We start from the raw sequence: 15,445 nt of genomic DNA, 5'->3' as shown, positions 1-15,445 counted from the left end.
TGTGATGTCGAGTCGAGGTTTTCGGATATAACGATAGTCTGGGATTTTGTTCCATTTTGTAGAAGTCTCAGCGGTGACCTTACATAGGTTTATAACTTCATGAGGGACGGATAGGAAGCTTAGCCAAAGTCTTTTTCCCAGTGTGTGCGTGACAAAAATTGACAGTGTAGGTTTAAGGTGAGAGTGGAAAGATTTAATAGAGATCTCAGAGACAGCTGTTCCTCACAGGGGGTGGTGTGTCGGTGTAACGAGTTGTCAGAGCAAGTGGCAAAGGCGAGTGCATTTGCAACATTTAAAATGCATTATTCTTGGAATATTTTAGTGGGGCATGCGCCAAACTCAGCCAAGTAGGACTAGTTCAGTTTATGATTCTCGGTTAGTATGGACAATACGGCTGAGCAATCTGCTTGCATAATATATGAATGTGAGACACTCCTCTTTTATCACCAATTCCATGTCGCCGTCAAATCATTTCCAATTCCAAAATACTCTTCAATAATTAAGAATAGCGCATTCCGAACATTGATGTGGGGTTGTAGGCCACATCAAAAGAAAAAGATTTGTATTAAACCACGATCTGTCACTTTTTGCCTGTGATAATCCGCCTGTCCACCATTATCACCAAGCTGATATGTGGTTCAGTGTCAAGTGTGCGTGAACATGCCAGAGTCAGACCCATGTGAACTGAAACCTAATGAAAGCCCTTTAAAGCTATGGGAATTGACTGCTTACATTGCAAACAGGAGAACTAAAATCTGACAGAGAGGGCGAAATTGTTCAAATATTCACAGAACAGATCGAATCTCTGCAGTCCTGCTACATCATAAATGGTGATGGACGATTAAGAAATTCACTGGTGTAGATGGCTCAATTCAAAATTGTGCCATCCAAATTATTTGAACAGCCCTGCATATCATTGCAAAAGACAAGGATTTAGCATTTGCACCATCCTCAGCCAGAAGTACTACGTTTATGATCCATCTTACGCTGGTCATGATGCACACCGAATCACAGATGTCAGTCGACAATTAATTCGCTGTACGTGACAAGAAGAAGCAGCTGAACACTGTAGAGACGACAACAGCAACTGTACCTTATGCCATTCCTGCAATAAGACTGAATACTTGTGGTTCAGTCCCTGGTGAAGCCATTTCACCCAGCACCAAATCTGACATAACCCTGGCAATGTTAGAAATTGCTCAACTATGCCCATTCCTCTCAGAAGACAATAATTGCAATCAGACCAATTCCCACCCCCTCAGTCCCATCACGATAGTTACATTGGTGGGAGTACTTTTTGTCAGCACAGGAGTAACCTGCTCACGGTGGTTTCAGATTGGGCCCCATGTGGAGATGATTTGTTGTTGAAATGACACCAGAATAAAAATCCAGACCAGGCTCAAGCTCCGGTAGCTACAGGAAGTCAAAAGCAATTCTCAAAATATTGACATGCAAAATCTGGTGTCAGTAGCAGTGACCTGGAAGCCAATGTCGATTCTGAACACTAATTTCCTTCCTCAATAAACTTTCAGAAAGTATATCTCCCATGCTTTCCTTGTCTTGCCTAAAAGTGACTCTAGACACACAGACATGTGATAAAACTCTTCAATTGTCTCTTAACAGCCAAGCAAGACACTCAATTAAGTATAAAACCAGAGAGAATACCTGTTACCAGCCTCTGTAGCGGAAAAGGGAACAGGAAACACAGTCCTTTCGACCTCGCGGTGACTACTTTCCTAACATCTGAGAAATTGTGACATTTGCAGAGCCTTCCACAGACTGCACAGAAAAATCGCGGCAGGAGTAGGCCACACAACAATGTGGGCTTCCCCCACTCTAGCTCATGGCCGAATATCTACTCAATTCCCTTTTCTCACACAATATACATAACACTTAATGTGCTTAACCGTTGCGAAATATAAAACAACATCTGCAGTACTCCCTGAGGCAATTCGATTTTGCACCCCTTTCAATATACAGACAATTCTCTTGTAATGTGTGTCCGTTAAAGAGAATTTGGCTGTAAATCGATTAGCGAATTGTGCACCTGTTCTTTGTAAATAAATCATCCTTTCACTGTTATGTGATTCCATCCCCGGTGCCAGCTGAACGGCAAAACATACCCTCAGGCTCCTATGTATGCAAAACACGCATTCAGTGTGTTCAGCTAACTCAGGAATACCATCCGCTTTGCAAGCCTTGAAACTGAGGCCTAAAACTGGGAATCGTGGTGCACATTTGGAAGGATCTATATTGCAAACGGCGTGTGAAATCTTGATGAGGATTGGAATTTCAACGTCATCTTCACTTGGTCAGTTGGCGTGCGCGCTTTCTGGTGAAGAGTTTCATGAAAGGGACAGTGCTGTAGTCAGGGATTGTAGTTTACAGTGTTACATTTACTGCACTATTTCACTGAATACTAAAAATCATTCTCATCTCAATGGAGAGTGGCCTGTCTGTACCTAATACTTTCCCCCCTTGTTTTAAACGTCGCAGCCAGGGAAATTATCATCCCTGCTCAAATTTGTCTCAACCTGTCGGTGTTACATGCATTTCACTGAGATCTATTATCAATTTCCTAAACCCCATCAAATACAGACACTTTCGACCAAAACTCCACTCCCACAACAGGGCTGTAATCCCAGAGATCAGTCTGGTCAACGCGCACTCTGCTCCCTCAATGTCAGATTTATCCTTTACTTCGTGAATAGAACAATGTTGCACACAAGACCGCAATATGTCCGAAATCAGGTCGCACCGAGACCCTGTACAGCTGTTGTAAGTCACCCTTTCCCTTGAGAGAAAGTGAGGACTGCAGATGCTCGAGATCAGAGTCAAGAGTGCGGTACTGGAAAAGCACAGCAGGTCAGGCAGCATCTGCAAAGCAGGAGACACGATGTTTCCTCCGACTTACTCTGTACTCAAATCCCCTTGAAATGAAGGTCAACACACCATTTACCTTCCTAACTGCTTACTGGTCCTGGAATATTGCTTTTAGTGACTACTGTGCAAGGAGATCCAGATAATGTTCACTGTTGGAGCTCCCCACTTAGAGGATCCATGTAAACTGGACATCTTAGCAATGCCATTCCCAGTATTAACCCATGGCTTCAGAACTCACCGCCCTGAAGGGACCTCACGCATCTGTGATGAATTAAACAAGAATACAGTCTCACTCTCTTTATGGATCAATAGTTTCACCTAATCCCTTTTCAAATGGTAGCTTGCTATTCTACATTTTGCACCAAAGTGCGCAATGTCACATCTACCCACATCGCTCTTCATCTGCCAAGTATTTGTCTATTCAATCCACTTATCCCAATCACCTTGGAACTTTTTTCACATCTTCCTCACCCACTCACAATCCGACATTGGTTCGCAACATCAGCAGGTTTGCAAATATTGCATTTATTTCCCTTAACTAAGTGATTGGGGTGTATTGCCTATTGCTGGGGTCAAAGCCCCAATACCTCTAATACTCCATGAGCTTTTGTCTACAATAAAAGGATCCTTTTATTCCTTTGTTTCCAATCCAAGGCCTTTAGTGTTGGAACTTGCCAGCTCCAAACTCTTTTCTTTTTTTCTCAATTTCACACCGTCCTTTTCCTTCACTAAACGTACTGACGTCGTGAAGTTGAAGGTGTTTAATGTACCTTTAAGAAAGTGAAAGCTGACAAGCACCTGTCATTTCACAACATGTGCTGGAAAATTGAAAGATGTAACATTTTGACTGTAACGTAGACACCCCGATGTTCTCACAGCCGTTAAAACTTGCTTAAGCAGTTTACGTTATGCCCCAAAGTACGACAACCTTAATCGATTTTGTATTTAACTGTTCGAACAACATCGAACCAATGAGACGATCCAAAGTTTTGGGGTATAAAAAAACAGATATTTTGGACAGCTAGGCAGAGAAAGAGCACTCCCTCCCACAGTCAGACAGACTGCCCACAAACCCTCTCTCGAAAAGGTACATTCTTCCGTATGAAATAGCTTTACAGCAGAAGACTAAAAACGACCCAGGGAGATCGAAACACAGAGGGAATTCGCCACTGCAGACGACAGCCAGTGTCTGGTTTAAAAAATTGATTTTCTTCAGATTTACACCGGGCTTTATTGGACCAGTATATTGCTATAGAGTGGGAGGGGGATAACAAATGTTTAATAGAAAGGAGGCTTAGAGTTGTAAATAGTTGTTCTGTAATGTTCACTTTCGAAGTAAAATAATGAAAGTGCAATTTATTTTATTTAAGTAGTGGAATTTGGGGAGTGCTCCATCATTCATACGTTAACAGATTACGAGGCGAAGTGAGCTTTTCTGCGTGTTTAGTATAATTGTGAAACGAGTTTACCACCGTGTTCCAACACTTATCTTGTGGCATGGACAGCATCAGAAGTTGCAATAGCCCAACCTGTGGACTTTGAGAGGAATGAGGGCTGAGCTCTCAAGAAGTCAAAATCCTTATCCAGGGAGTGGACATTGAACTGGGTGCGGTGCAGAGAAGAGTGACTTCCTAATTAATGTCTTAATGTGTGGGGGGGAGGTGGGGAGTCTCTGAGAGTCTGGAGGGCCTGTGTGTGGGGACGGCGGCGAATGTTGTGCATGACTTTCTGGGGGTCTGTGTGTGCAGGATCTGTGTGAGTGTGGTCTCTGTGTGTGGCGACACTCTGTGTGAGAGCGAGCTGCATGTGTGGCGGTGCTGTGTGTGTGGGGAGATGTGATTTTGGGTACGACTGTGTGCAGTGGCAAAATGTGGGGGGGCTGTGTGTTTGTCGGGTCGATGTGTGTCGGACGTCTGTGTTTTTATGGGGATGCTGAATGTGGGGGAATTTGTATGTGTGGGGGCTGTGTGTTTGTGGGTGTTTGTGTGCGGGTACTGCATGTTTATGTGCTGGAGCTGTGTGCGCGGGGGCTGTGTGTACGGTGAGGTGCTGTGAATGTATATGTGGTGAACTGTGTGTGGGGGTGCTATGTATGTGGATAGACTGTGTGACAGATGGTGTGTGGGCGTGCTGTGTGTAGTGGGGTCTGTATGTGTTATCGAATGCTTGAAGATGTGTGTTATTGTGGGGGTTGTGTGGCTGTGAGTGTGAGTGGTCTGTCAGAGGTGGTGAGCTGATGTGGGAGCTGTGTGTGAGGGGGATTTTGTGGGATTATGTTTGTGGCTAAATGTTAATGTGGGAGCTGTGAGGGGGGCTGTTTAAGTGGGGGAGCCTTTTGTGTGGGAGTGTCTGTTTGAGGAGGTGTATGAATGGAGCGTTGTGTGTGGGGGTGTTTTCTTTGTGTGTGGTGTTTATTAACTAGCTGGTTGCCTGTAGACCACAAAATAAATGCAAACTAGTCCAAACAGTTTACATTATACCCTGAAAATAGCAAACTGAATTCCAGTTTGAATTTATTATACGACTATCATACAAGCGACTGGTACAATCCGACGCTTTGGGAACATAAGACCGGCAAAGAAATGAAACTTTGGAGAAGGACTGCCAAGCCACCAGCATCTGCAGACTGCTCAGAGAATAGCTCTCCTAAAGGTAACTGTGAAACAGAAAACCCAAAGAAGAAGAACAGAAGACTGAGGAAGTGATAGATGATATGACAGCTGGCTGGTTTTGAAAATTTGTCATTTTGATAAATCTTAATCGGGGTTTTTTTTGGACTGGTATTATAAAAAGGCAAGAAAAAGATAGGTCAGAGGAAGGAGTTGTAAATTCTTGTTACTTAATTATTCTTTGTTATAAATTAAGAAATAGAGTTGTTTATTTTTACTTTAAATAGTTCTTGACCTGTCGAATCTCACAGATTACTGCACGGGTTGTTTTTTTTATTGCTGGTTTAAATTAAGCACGCGGGGTTACCTAGGTTCGTAACACATTTCTTATAAACATTCTGTACTTTCAAACCAAAATTCCAACTGTGTAAAAGTTACGACTGATGTGTTTTTAAATCTTATTACATTGCTGTGGATCCCATAGATATCCAGATTGCAACATTAACGACACTGAATTTGCAGGTTCAGGGCAAAACTAAGAACATCCCGCAGGACACGCAGAGAAACAATTTGGCGAAGGCCTGGACCCAGGGAGACCCAACACTGAGATGGCCCAGACCCACGTGGACACATCACTGTGTAGGCACGTATCCATAGAGAGACAACCCTGAGAAGGCCTGAACTCACAGTGGAAAAATAAACCCTCAGAGACACAAATCTGAGAAGGTCCAGAACCATAGAGACGCAGCCTTGATAAGGCCTGTGTCCACAATGACATAAACCTGAAAAAGCTCACGCAGACAGACACGCAAACTGGCGAATATCCATACCCTGGAACACAATTCTGAGAAGGCAATGACAGACAGGGAAAGAATCCTGAAAATTCAGGGACCTACAGGCACAATCGTGAGAAGGCTTGAAGCCGAATGGTCACAAGCCTGGGAAGGCCCAGTCACACAGATTCAAAACCTTGAGAACATAAAACATTGAAAATTACAGCGCAGTGCACGCCTTTCAGCCCACAATGTTGCAACGACTGTGACGCAAATCTGAAGCCCATCTCTTCTATTGTGATGCAAATGTTTTTCGACTGAACTTTTAAAAGCCCTTAAGGTGGGCGTGTGTACTACTTTTGCAGGGAGAACGCTCCACTCCCTGACGACTTTCTGAGAAAAGAAACTACTTCTGAAACCCGTTCCATATCTTTCATCCCTAAATTTAAATCGATGTCCACTCGTGCTAGACGTCACCATCAGAGGAAAATCTCTATCACTATCAACCCTAACTAATCCTTTGATCATCTTGTATGTCTCTGTTAACAGAAATCTCAACCATCGTCTTTCGAACGAATGTGACCTTACATCCCACAGCCTTTCCGTATAAGACACTCCCTTCATACCAAGTTACATCCTGGTAAATCTCCTCTGCGACCTTTGCACTGATTACACATCCTTCCTAGAATGTGGTGACCAGAACTGTATGTAATCCTCCAAGAGCAGCTGCACCAGAGTTTTGCACAGCTGCAATGTAAAACACATGGCTCCCAAACTCAACCTCTCTACCAACAAAATCTAATACGCCAAATGACTTCCTAACAATCCTATTAATCTGGGTGGCACCTTTTAGGGATCTACGTATATAGGCACCGAAATCTCTCTGTTCATTCTCACTACAAAAAATCCTATCATCTTCCCAGTACTCTGTATTCCCGTTACTACTGCCAAAGGGAATCTTTCCACACTATTGCACATTAAACTAGATTTTCAACAGCTCAAAACAGCTCTGCAGCTTATCTATGTCCCTATGTGACCTGCAACACGCTGCAGCATTCTCCACATCTCTGCGAACCTTAGTGGATGCAGAGAGACACAACCCTGCGAAGGCCTGGACCCACGGACACATAAACCGGAGAAGAGAGGGAACCACTCAGACCAAATCCTGAGAAGGCCTAGACCATAGAAACTCAAACCTGACAAGGTCGAACACAAAGGACACAATCCTGAGAAGGCCCGGACCCACAGAGAGACAAATCTGAGAAACCCTGCAACCAGAGAAAGACAACCTTTATAATGCTAAAACATTCAGTGAAACAACCCAAGAAGGCAATGACACACACAGACTCAACGTTGAGAAGACCCAGACAGACTGAGACAGAACTCTGAGAAGGAACAAATCCACAGAGACATAATGCTAAAAAGGCAGCGGCCCACAGAGACACATCTCTGAGAAAGCCTGCTCCCACAGAAACAGAAAACTGAGATCGCCCAGACCCTCAGAGAGATAACCCTGAGAAGATACAGAACGACAGAGACACAACCCAGAGAAGACCCGGACACAGAGAGACACAACTCTGAGGAAGGACAGACTCACTAGACACAACCCTGAGAAGGCAAGGACACATAGAGAAACAATCCTGAGAATGGCTAAACCTTAAGAAGCAGAACCATGAGAAGGTATGCATACACAGATATCCAAGCCTGAGAAGGCAGGGATCCACAGACACACAAACGTCCAGCAAATGTTAAAACTTCTGACATAGCTTTAACCTTTATTGGCCACGACAAGTTTCTTTATCTCGAAACACTTTTCCAGCTGCTGCCACCCTCACCTATCACGGAGAACTCCTCACAGAGTAGTAACATCCTTTTCAGTAGAACCTCATCTCATAAATCCCCTGCAGTGCCATTGCAAGATTTGTTGATTTTTTTGTTTTCTGCAAGCTTTCAATTTCAACCTCCTCCACCCAGAATGTCCCTTGCTATATCTAAACTCTTTCAAACTTCGATCCACCTGTATTTATGTGACCTTCGTCATGAAGAGGAGAGTTTGTCGAGACTCGTGATGTATGTGGGGTTTAGATGATGTCACGGAAGTAGGAATCAATATCGAAACGAGAGACTTTACAGAGGTGGGCAGGGGTATAAAACATGAAGTATATTACAGACAGTGGCAATGTGAAAGCACTGAAGAAGGAATCTGCGATTTTCCTGGTTGTGAATTTTAAAGGAAAAAGCTATTGAGCTGCAAATATATAGTTCCATTACCATCTGTTGAACCTTATTTATATGACAGTGGGACTCCGTAATGGAATATGTACCGGCTGCTGAGACTGCACAGGCTGGGGAGAGTCGGTAATCTTCTAGCTTGGATTTGGGTGCTCAGTTGCAGGATAGGTGAGAGCAGTTAAACATTTTCATTCAAGAGAGGGAGCCTGCGATCTTCCTGATCTCATTGTGAGACTCTTTCTCGAATGGATGTGTGCAGCTATAAATGTCTCGTGCAATGACACTTGTTCAGTTCTGAATTTAAATATATTCTATCTGTGTCCTGATGAGACACCAACCTGAAACAGTTACAAGAGAAATGACACCCCGCAGGAACATCTCCCAGGTATAATGTTTTGACCAGCGGCCAACTCAAGAGAGTCTCAGATCCGAAAAGTTCAGTTGAAAAGCACTGCAGTGAAAACACAATGTGTTTCAGCTGATGTGAAATGAATGTGCTCCATTGACCATAATCTGTGTAGGTCGACAGCTCAGTTCATCTGTCACAGTCTGTGCTATATGTGTGTGCACACCATCCCTCAACCCACAACTCCCCTGCCAGTTATTTGCTTTCTTGTGCTCCTGGAACCATCCATAACCCTATAATATCCCCAACTTGCAAACAGCTTCCTAACTCTGCAAGCCCCTCTGCAACTTACAGCCATGCTGGTCTCGAGCATTTCCTTTCATCCCCGAATTCCTTCCTATCTTTTGAACAAGGCAAATGAAAAGACATTACAATTAGTATGAAACTGTTCAGATGTACTTGCCAGTGTGGAGATGTGGATGCAGAGAATTTGGTATTCAAGGCGTTTTCACCACTTATGCACGACGGAAAAATAGGACAACGCAGTGAAGTAGCATTATGTGTAAAGGATGGAATCAATACTGTTATGACGCTAAAAAAATCACATATCCTCCTTTCCTGACCTCTCCTCTCATCCCAGTACATTAATCGTATCAGGTACTGTCAAAACTCAAGAATTTAGAAATCTACACAACACGGAGGAGGTCACTCTCTACATTGACTGCACTGGACAAAATGAAAGTGTGACCCAGCTTCATCATGTTTTATATAGCACCTTTTCTGAATCCGTGGAGGCTGTGGAACTTCTGGTGGAGATCTAGGAACACTTTAATTTTGTTCGTGTTGCTCTCCGAATGTTGGAACCAGGTTTCTCATGATGCCATCCCCAACCTGCCTCATTAATTATCTTTTCTGCCCGGAGGATCCTCCTCCCATCTGACACTCGTTCAATTATTTTTCCTTCAGTATAACAACTGCCCACTGCCTGGCTATCCCAGAATGGAAACGGCCTCTCTGTTACAGCTGCCATCGTTAAAAATTCATTACTCTCTTGGATTTTCAATGCGAACCTGCCCTGGACTCGGCAGAGGGGGACAAACTGGGGCCCACGTTGTGCCCAAGCCCCTGAGTTTCTTGTGGATGGCATTGTGCATGAGAGGGACAATATCTCCCTGCTGGGATGGCAGATTAGACCATGACACCAGACTCTTCCAGCTTGGTATGAGTTTGGTCCCTGGGTCAGTGAGGTGCCAGCATTCTGGGTGAATGCCCAGCAGTGAAACAAGGAGGTCAATGACCTTCTCCCCTCCAATCGACCACCTGCACTTGGAGAACCTCCCTTACTCTACCTCTGTCACTGCACCCAATTCCCAGCAAGGCTCTTGTTCTCCCATTCTCACTGAATGCAATACCTTCTCTCCTCTCCTCTCGAACGTTTTCTGTGTCCCTCTCCCTAAATCTGCCTGGAGTCTTTGCTTCCTATTCAGGACACCTCGCCACGCTTCCAAACACTAAACGCTGTGCCAACCATCTCCATCATCCTTAATACTGCTTGGAAATTCTCACATTCCAGAGTACGGCAGAAAGAGCCAACAGGGATAGGGGCATGCTCAACATTCAGGTCCTCACGACTAAGAGGGGAACGAACCTGATCCCAACAACACGCGAGGCTTACTGACCGTGTTCCAGCTCCCAGACTAGTATTTGAGATTTTCCTTGACTCACTGTGCTGGGCACCTTGACTGACTGTTGGCAATAATGCAAAGCTTCCTGGTTTTGTGTCTGTGGTAAAGAACAAGACAACACAGCAGGCGTGTGAGCCTGCTAGCTTTGGGTAACGGGATACACTGATAAAGGCAGGGTGAGGCAAGGCAATAATTCTGTGAGAATTCAGGTCAGCTCAAAGTGAGGTGTACAAAAACATGCAGTGAGCAGCCCACAGGAACAGTCCATGAGCTGGGTGTGTGTGTCGATGACAACAGTTCTCTTGCAGCAGCATTTCAATGAGACTTGTCAGTACACTCTAAGCTGCATTATTGAAGTACAAAATCGGACTGTAAGTTGTTCGGAGATGTGCTGCGATTTTACGGTGAAGCTGACATGTGACAGATGTCAGCATTGGTGAGTGTGGAGCACATGCACTTTCTGTCTGTGCAGTGTCCTCTGAGACGTTTGTGTCCATGATAGAATGCCGCAGGCGACAGAGGCGACATGGAGTTACTAGTTACCAGGTCTGAATTACATGTGAGATTCTCCATATTGAGTTTACCCACAGTGAGTGGGAGGATGTTGAGAAGGTGTATGAGATATGAGCAGGTAGGGAAAGAGATATGTTTAGGTTGTGTGAGATAAAGACTCAGCTCGCATGTCTTTGAATTGATGAGAACTTGCAGTATACAATGAGTTGCTGGAGGCAAAGATAGTGAGTTAATTGGTTAAAAAAATCGTTATGTAAAGCCAGTGAACAAGTTTAAAAGCCTTCATTATATGAAACCAGTTGACAAGGTTAATAACGTTTATTGCATAACGTCAGATGAATTAATCTTTACTGTTGATGCTCGCTGATTGTAACGACCACCCAGTAAATAGAGTTGTTGCCTTATTTAGATGCTACTCCCTGTATGTGACTGTATAATACATTTAAAATCTGCTTTTCGATCATTCCAAGAACTCATGTCTCTGTGCACATGGGCGATCGTCTCTCACCCTCCAGGACCGGGAATAAAGATGAAGGAGGTAAAGCCAAACTGCGTCTATGCGTGTTTGCTTCGTCTTATACGGGAGAGGGAACCAGTACGACAATATTATAGTAGACAGCAGGATCCAACTGACTGGATCGTGTCAACAATCGTCTCGAACATTGGTACCTCGAGCCGGAAAGGACCACAAGGAAAGATTTTAAACTTTGGTCCCTCTCGATATTCCTGTGTGTCGGAAACGGTCACCTCGTTCAACTGCTCTTTACTTTACAGAATCTACGAACGGTTATCAGTTCAGTCGAGAGACACAGATTAGTAAGTGCGCTGACAAACAGAGATTTGAGTCCTTTGAGTTTAAGTGAGGTTCAAGTCCACGGCGCGGTATTGGGGTGGGGAAGGTTGTCAAGTCCGCTGTGTTTAATTGGGTTTCGAGAGCCCATGATGAGTAAAGTGGGAAAGGGGGTTAATGTCGCCTAGTGGTGAAATTTGAGTCTGCGAGTCTCTGGTCTGAGGCAAGAGAGTGGCTTGGACTGTGGCACCATGTGTTCCGCTGCGAGGGTTTTAGCTTTTCCTAAGTGGAACATCAGTGAGAGGATGCAAACACTAAAAAAAACGAGAAGCACGTAAATTAAGGTTGCAGGAAAATTTGGGTTGCAAATGTAAATTGATCCATGATGAGATTATTCGATGTTTATAAATTTTGGTTTGCTTACATAGTGGTTTTGAAAATCTTTTGAAGTAATTGTTACATCTTCTTTGAATCAGGATCTCAATTCAGTGTGCTTTGTGGGATATGTAATGAGGCAGATTTGTTGTTTTATTGGAATTTTATAACATTATGTATTTTAAAATTATGAGACTTGTAACCTTAAAGCGACTGGATTAAACACTTGATTTGTTTTAAATTCTGTAATGCCTGTTCAAAAAAAAAGTTGGTCAGTGGTAATGCTTGAAACAGATGATCGCACTGTATTAAATTTCCTTCGCTGCTGTATTTTTAATGCAGAGTGTTCACAATCTGAAGATTGCATTTCGATTTTGATGTTTTCTGAGAATATTCGATCTTAAGGCTGAGAAGTTTCAGTTCTGTTAATTATTGTTAAGACTTCATTTGGCCCTTTTATGTTCCAAATTCAAAGAACGTTGGTCTCTACCAAAGTTGCCACAATAATTCCGAATGTTTTATTTGAGCAGTTTCACTAGGACACCATATTTTAAAATATTTTGTATTTGTTTCCCATGAATATTTGATATTTAAATTTGAACTGAAACTGCCTCTTCAATTGCGAAAGCACAGGAACAACTTTCATGTTTTCTTGCTGTTACATACTTTTGAAATACTTTTCCTAACAGCTTTCATATTAGACAGGTATCAATTTATTAAAGGAAAATCATTTTGATAACCTTAATGCTGTCACCTGATTTTCGGATAATTGATGGTTGATTATAATTTACTTAATTGTTTAGACACTACAATTTAGAAGTATATTCATTGAATGAAACTTAAAAATTCCATAAATAGTGAACAGAATAACAGACTTAAGGAATTCAAAGCATTTTGAATTAGGCAGACGCAAATTACTGTATTTAAATGTGTGACTGTCTTCATACTGATAATTATCTTGGCAAGGAAGAAATGAGAGGAAATACAAAGATACGTTCAGCAGCTAACATCGTCTCCAGAGTGTCTCCATTCACATGTTAAGTCCGCCTTCAGACCACCGTCCATCCCTCCACAGCCCGATCCAATTGATTCAATCTGATCCCCAGTCATGAGCAAAAAAATGAAGAAAGTCGCAAAAATGAAGAGAACGTTGGTGCGTGTTTTGTCCTTGGTCTTGCTCTGGGCATTAAAAACGTGAGTTTTATCTTTTCTCTCGCTAATTGACGGGTCATGAAGGTTCACTGGTCAAGCTATCAACAGAAGAGCCAGTTAGCTTTGTTCCATTTAACAGCCAAGCGGGAACAGATACAGCATAGAATGCAGCATTCACCTCGTCTGCAGCTGCTGCAGGGTACACTCAGATGCGCTGGTATCCTCCATCTGAAGCATCTCGGAAGGATGGAAGACTCGTCAGTTTTGTTAAGTATTTAACTGCCCTTATCCAAGAATTCAGATGGTTCTGAGGAGTGATGCAAGGACCCACTTAATTTTGTTTTTAGGTTTAACTTTACTGGAGCAAGGTTGAGAGAAAAGGTTTGTTTTCTCTTGACTTAGAGAAGATTGGAGTGGTCATTAAGGACTGTGGAATTAAGAACTTTACTGGTGAATGTTTTTCCCACATAGAAGTCTTCAAATTCGATTCAAAGTAACGGATGAATGAATGTTGTTGTTATAATCATTGCACGCTGTGTGTCAATAACTTGCTTAAATGTTGGCTGTCAGATTCTCATAATAACTAGTAATGCCATCAAGGTGATTATCATGAAATGATTAAAGGAGTGTATGAAAAGGTATATAAGGTATGAGCAGGTAGGGAAAGCGTTTTGAGTTTTGTGAGACAAAGGCTAAGCAAGCATGATTTTGACCATGTAAGAACTTGAGGAAAACAATGATGTGCTGGAGGCAAGGGTACTGGTCAACGAGGTGGAAAAGAACTCATCATGATAAACCAGTTAACAAGGGGAAAAACATCATTATATAAAGCCATTTAAAAGGCGTAAATGCATTCAGTTTGTGAAACCAGTTAACAATTTGAAAAGCATTAATTATGTGAAGCCAGGTAACAAGATTAAGAACATTCATTGTACAACGATAGATGGCTTAATCTTTACTGTTGATGCTTGCTGATTGTAACGATCATCCAATCAATATAGTTCTTGCCCTACTTGGATGCAGCTCCTTGAATGTGACTATATAATTCCTGAATAATCTGCTGTTCAAGAGAAAACCGAAAAATCATGTCTCTGTGCACATGGGCGATCGTTCACTCACCCTCTGGGGCCAAGAATAAAAATGAAGAACGTGCAGCCACACTCTATTTCTGAGTGTTTGCTTCGAATGATATGGGCATCGGAAATCGGGAATCGGGACAACATGAAACGGCAAAATGATGAGGTAAGATCAACATTAATGTGACTGTTGATCATCTGTAATAATTCAGTCAGCAATTGGCCATGACCTTGCTGAAATCTCGTCTTAAAAACAATACAGCATAGGAACAGGGTCTTCGGCCTATCAAGCCTGCAATGGCACATTATGTCTTTTACCAGTTGTGAAAATTTCTCTATCTTTCCATTCACTCCTTAGACATCTATGTTTCAATATACCTCTTAATTGTTTCTTCTGTATCTTCTCCTACAATCTCATCTATCAGACCATTTTCACATTCTGTCTGGAACAGGGGAAAAAAACTTCCTTCTCATAGCATTTTCAAACTTTCCCCTTTGTAGTTACAATCTATGGCTCCAGTAATTGATATGTCTACCCTGGGAAAAAGACTCTGAGAACGACTGGTTGGACCGAACGGCCTGTTTCCACACTGTAGAGAATCTAAAAAAAAAATCTATTGTATCCACATCTCACATAATTTTGTAAACCTAGATCAGGTAGCCCCTGAGCCACTGATGTCGAACTGAAAACAAACCAAGCTTGCTCAATTATGCCTCACGCCCAATATCCTCCAAACCAGAGAACATACCGGTAAACGTTTTACAGGCCATCTCCCACACCTCTAAATCCTTTTTCTGATCGTGTAACCGATCCTGTCCATAATATTCCAAAGTGGCCGAAGTAATGTTGCATTCAGCTGCAACATGAGATGCCAATTTTTATACCGTGTGCTCTGATGACTCTGTGCACACATGCGATAGGCCTTCTTGATCACACTGTTCACACTGGTGAATTAAGTTCCAATTTCAGAGAACTGCAGCTTGTATGCGTCGATCCCGTCGGATTTTGAA

Source organism: Chiloscyllium plagiosum, unplaced genomic scaffold (assembly GCF_037043375.1).
Source record: "Chiloscyllium plagiosum isolate Xiang-an unplaced genomic scaffold, Cpla_swu_hap1 HiC_scaffold_45, whole genome shotgun sequence".
Taxonomy (NCBI): domain Eukaryota; kingdom Metazoa; phylum Chordata; class Chondrichthyes; order Orectolobiformes; family Hemiscylliidae; genus Chiloscyllium; species Chiloscyllium plagiosum.
This window is presented reverse-complemented; position numbering follows the sequence as displayed.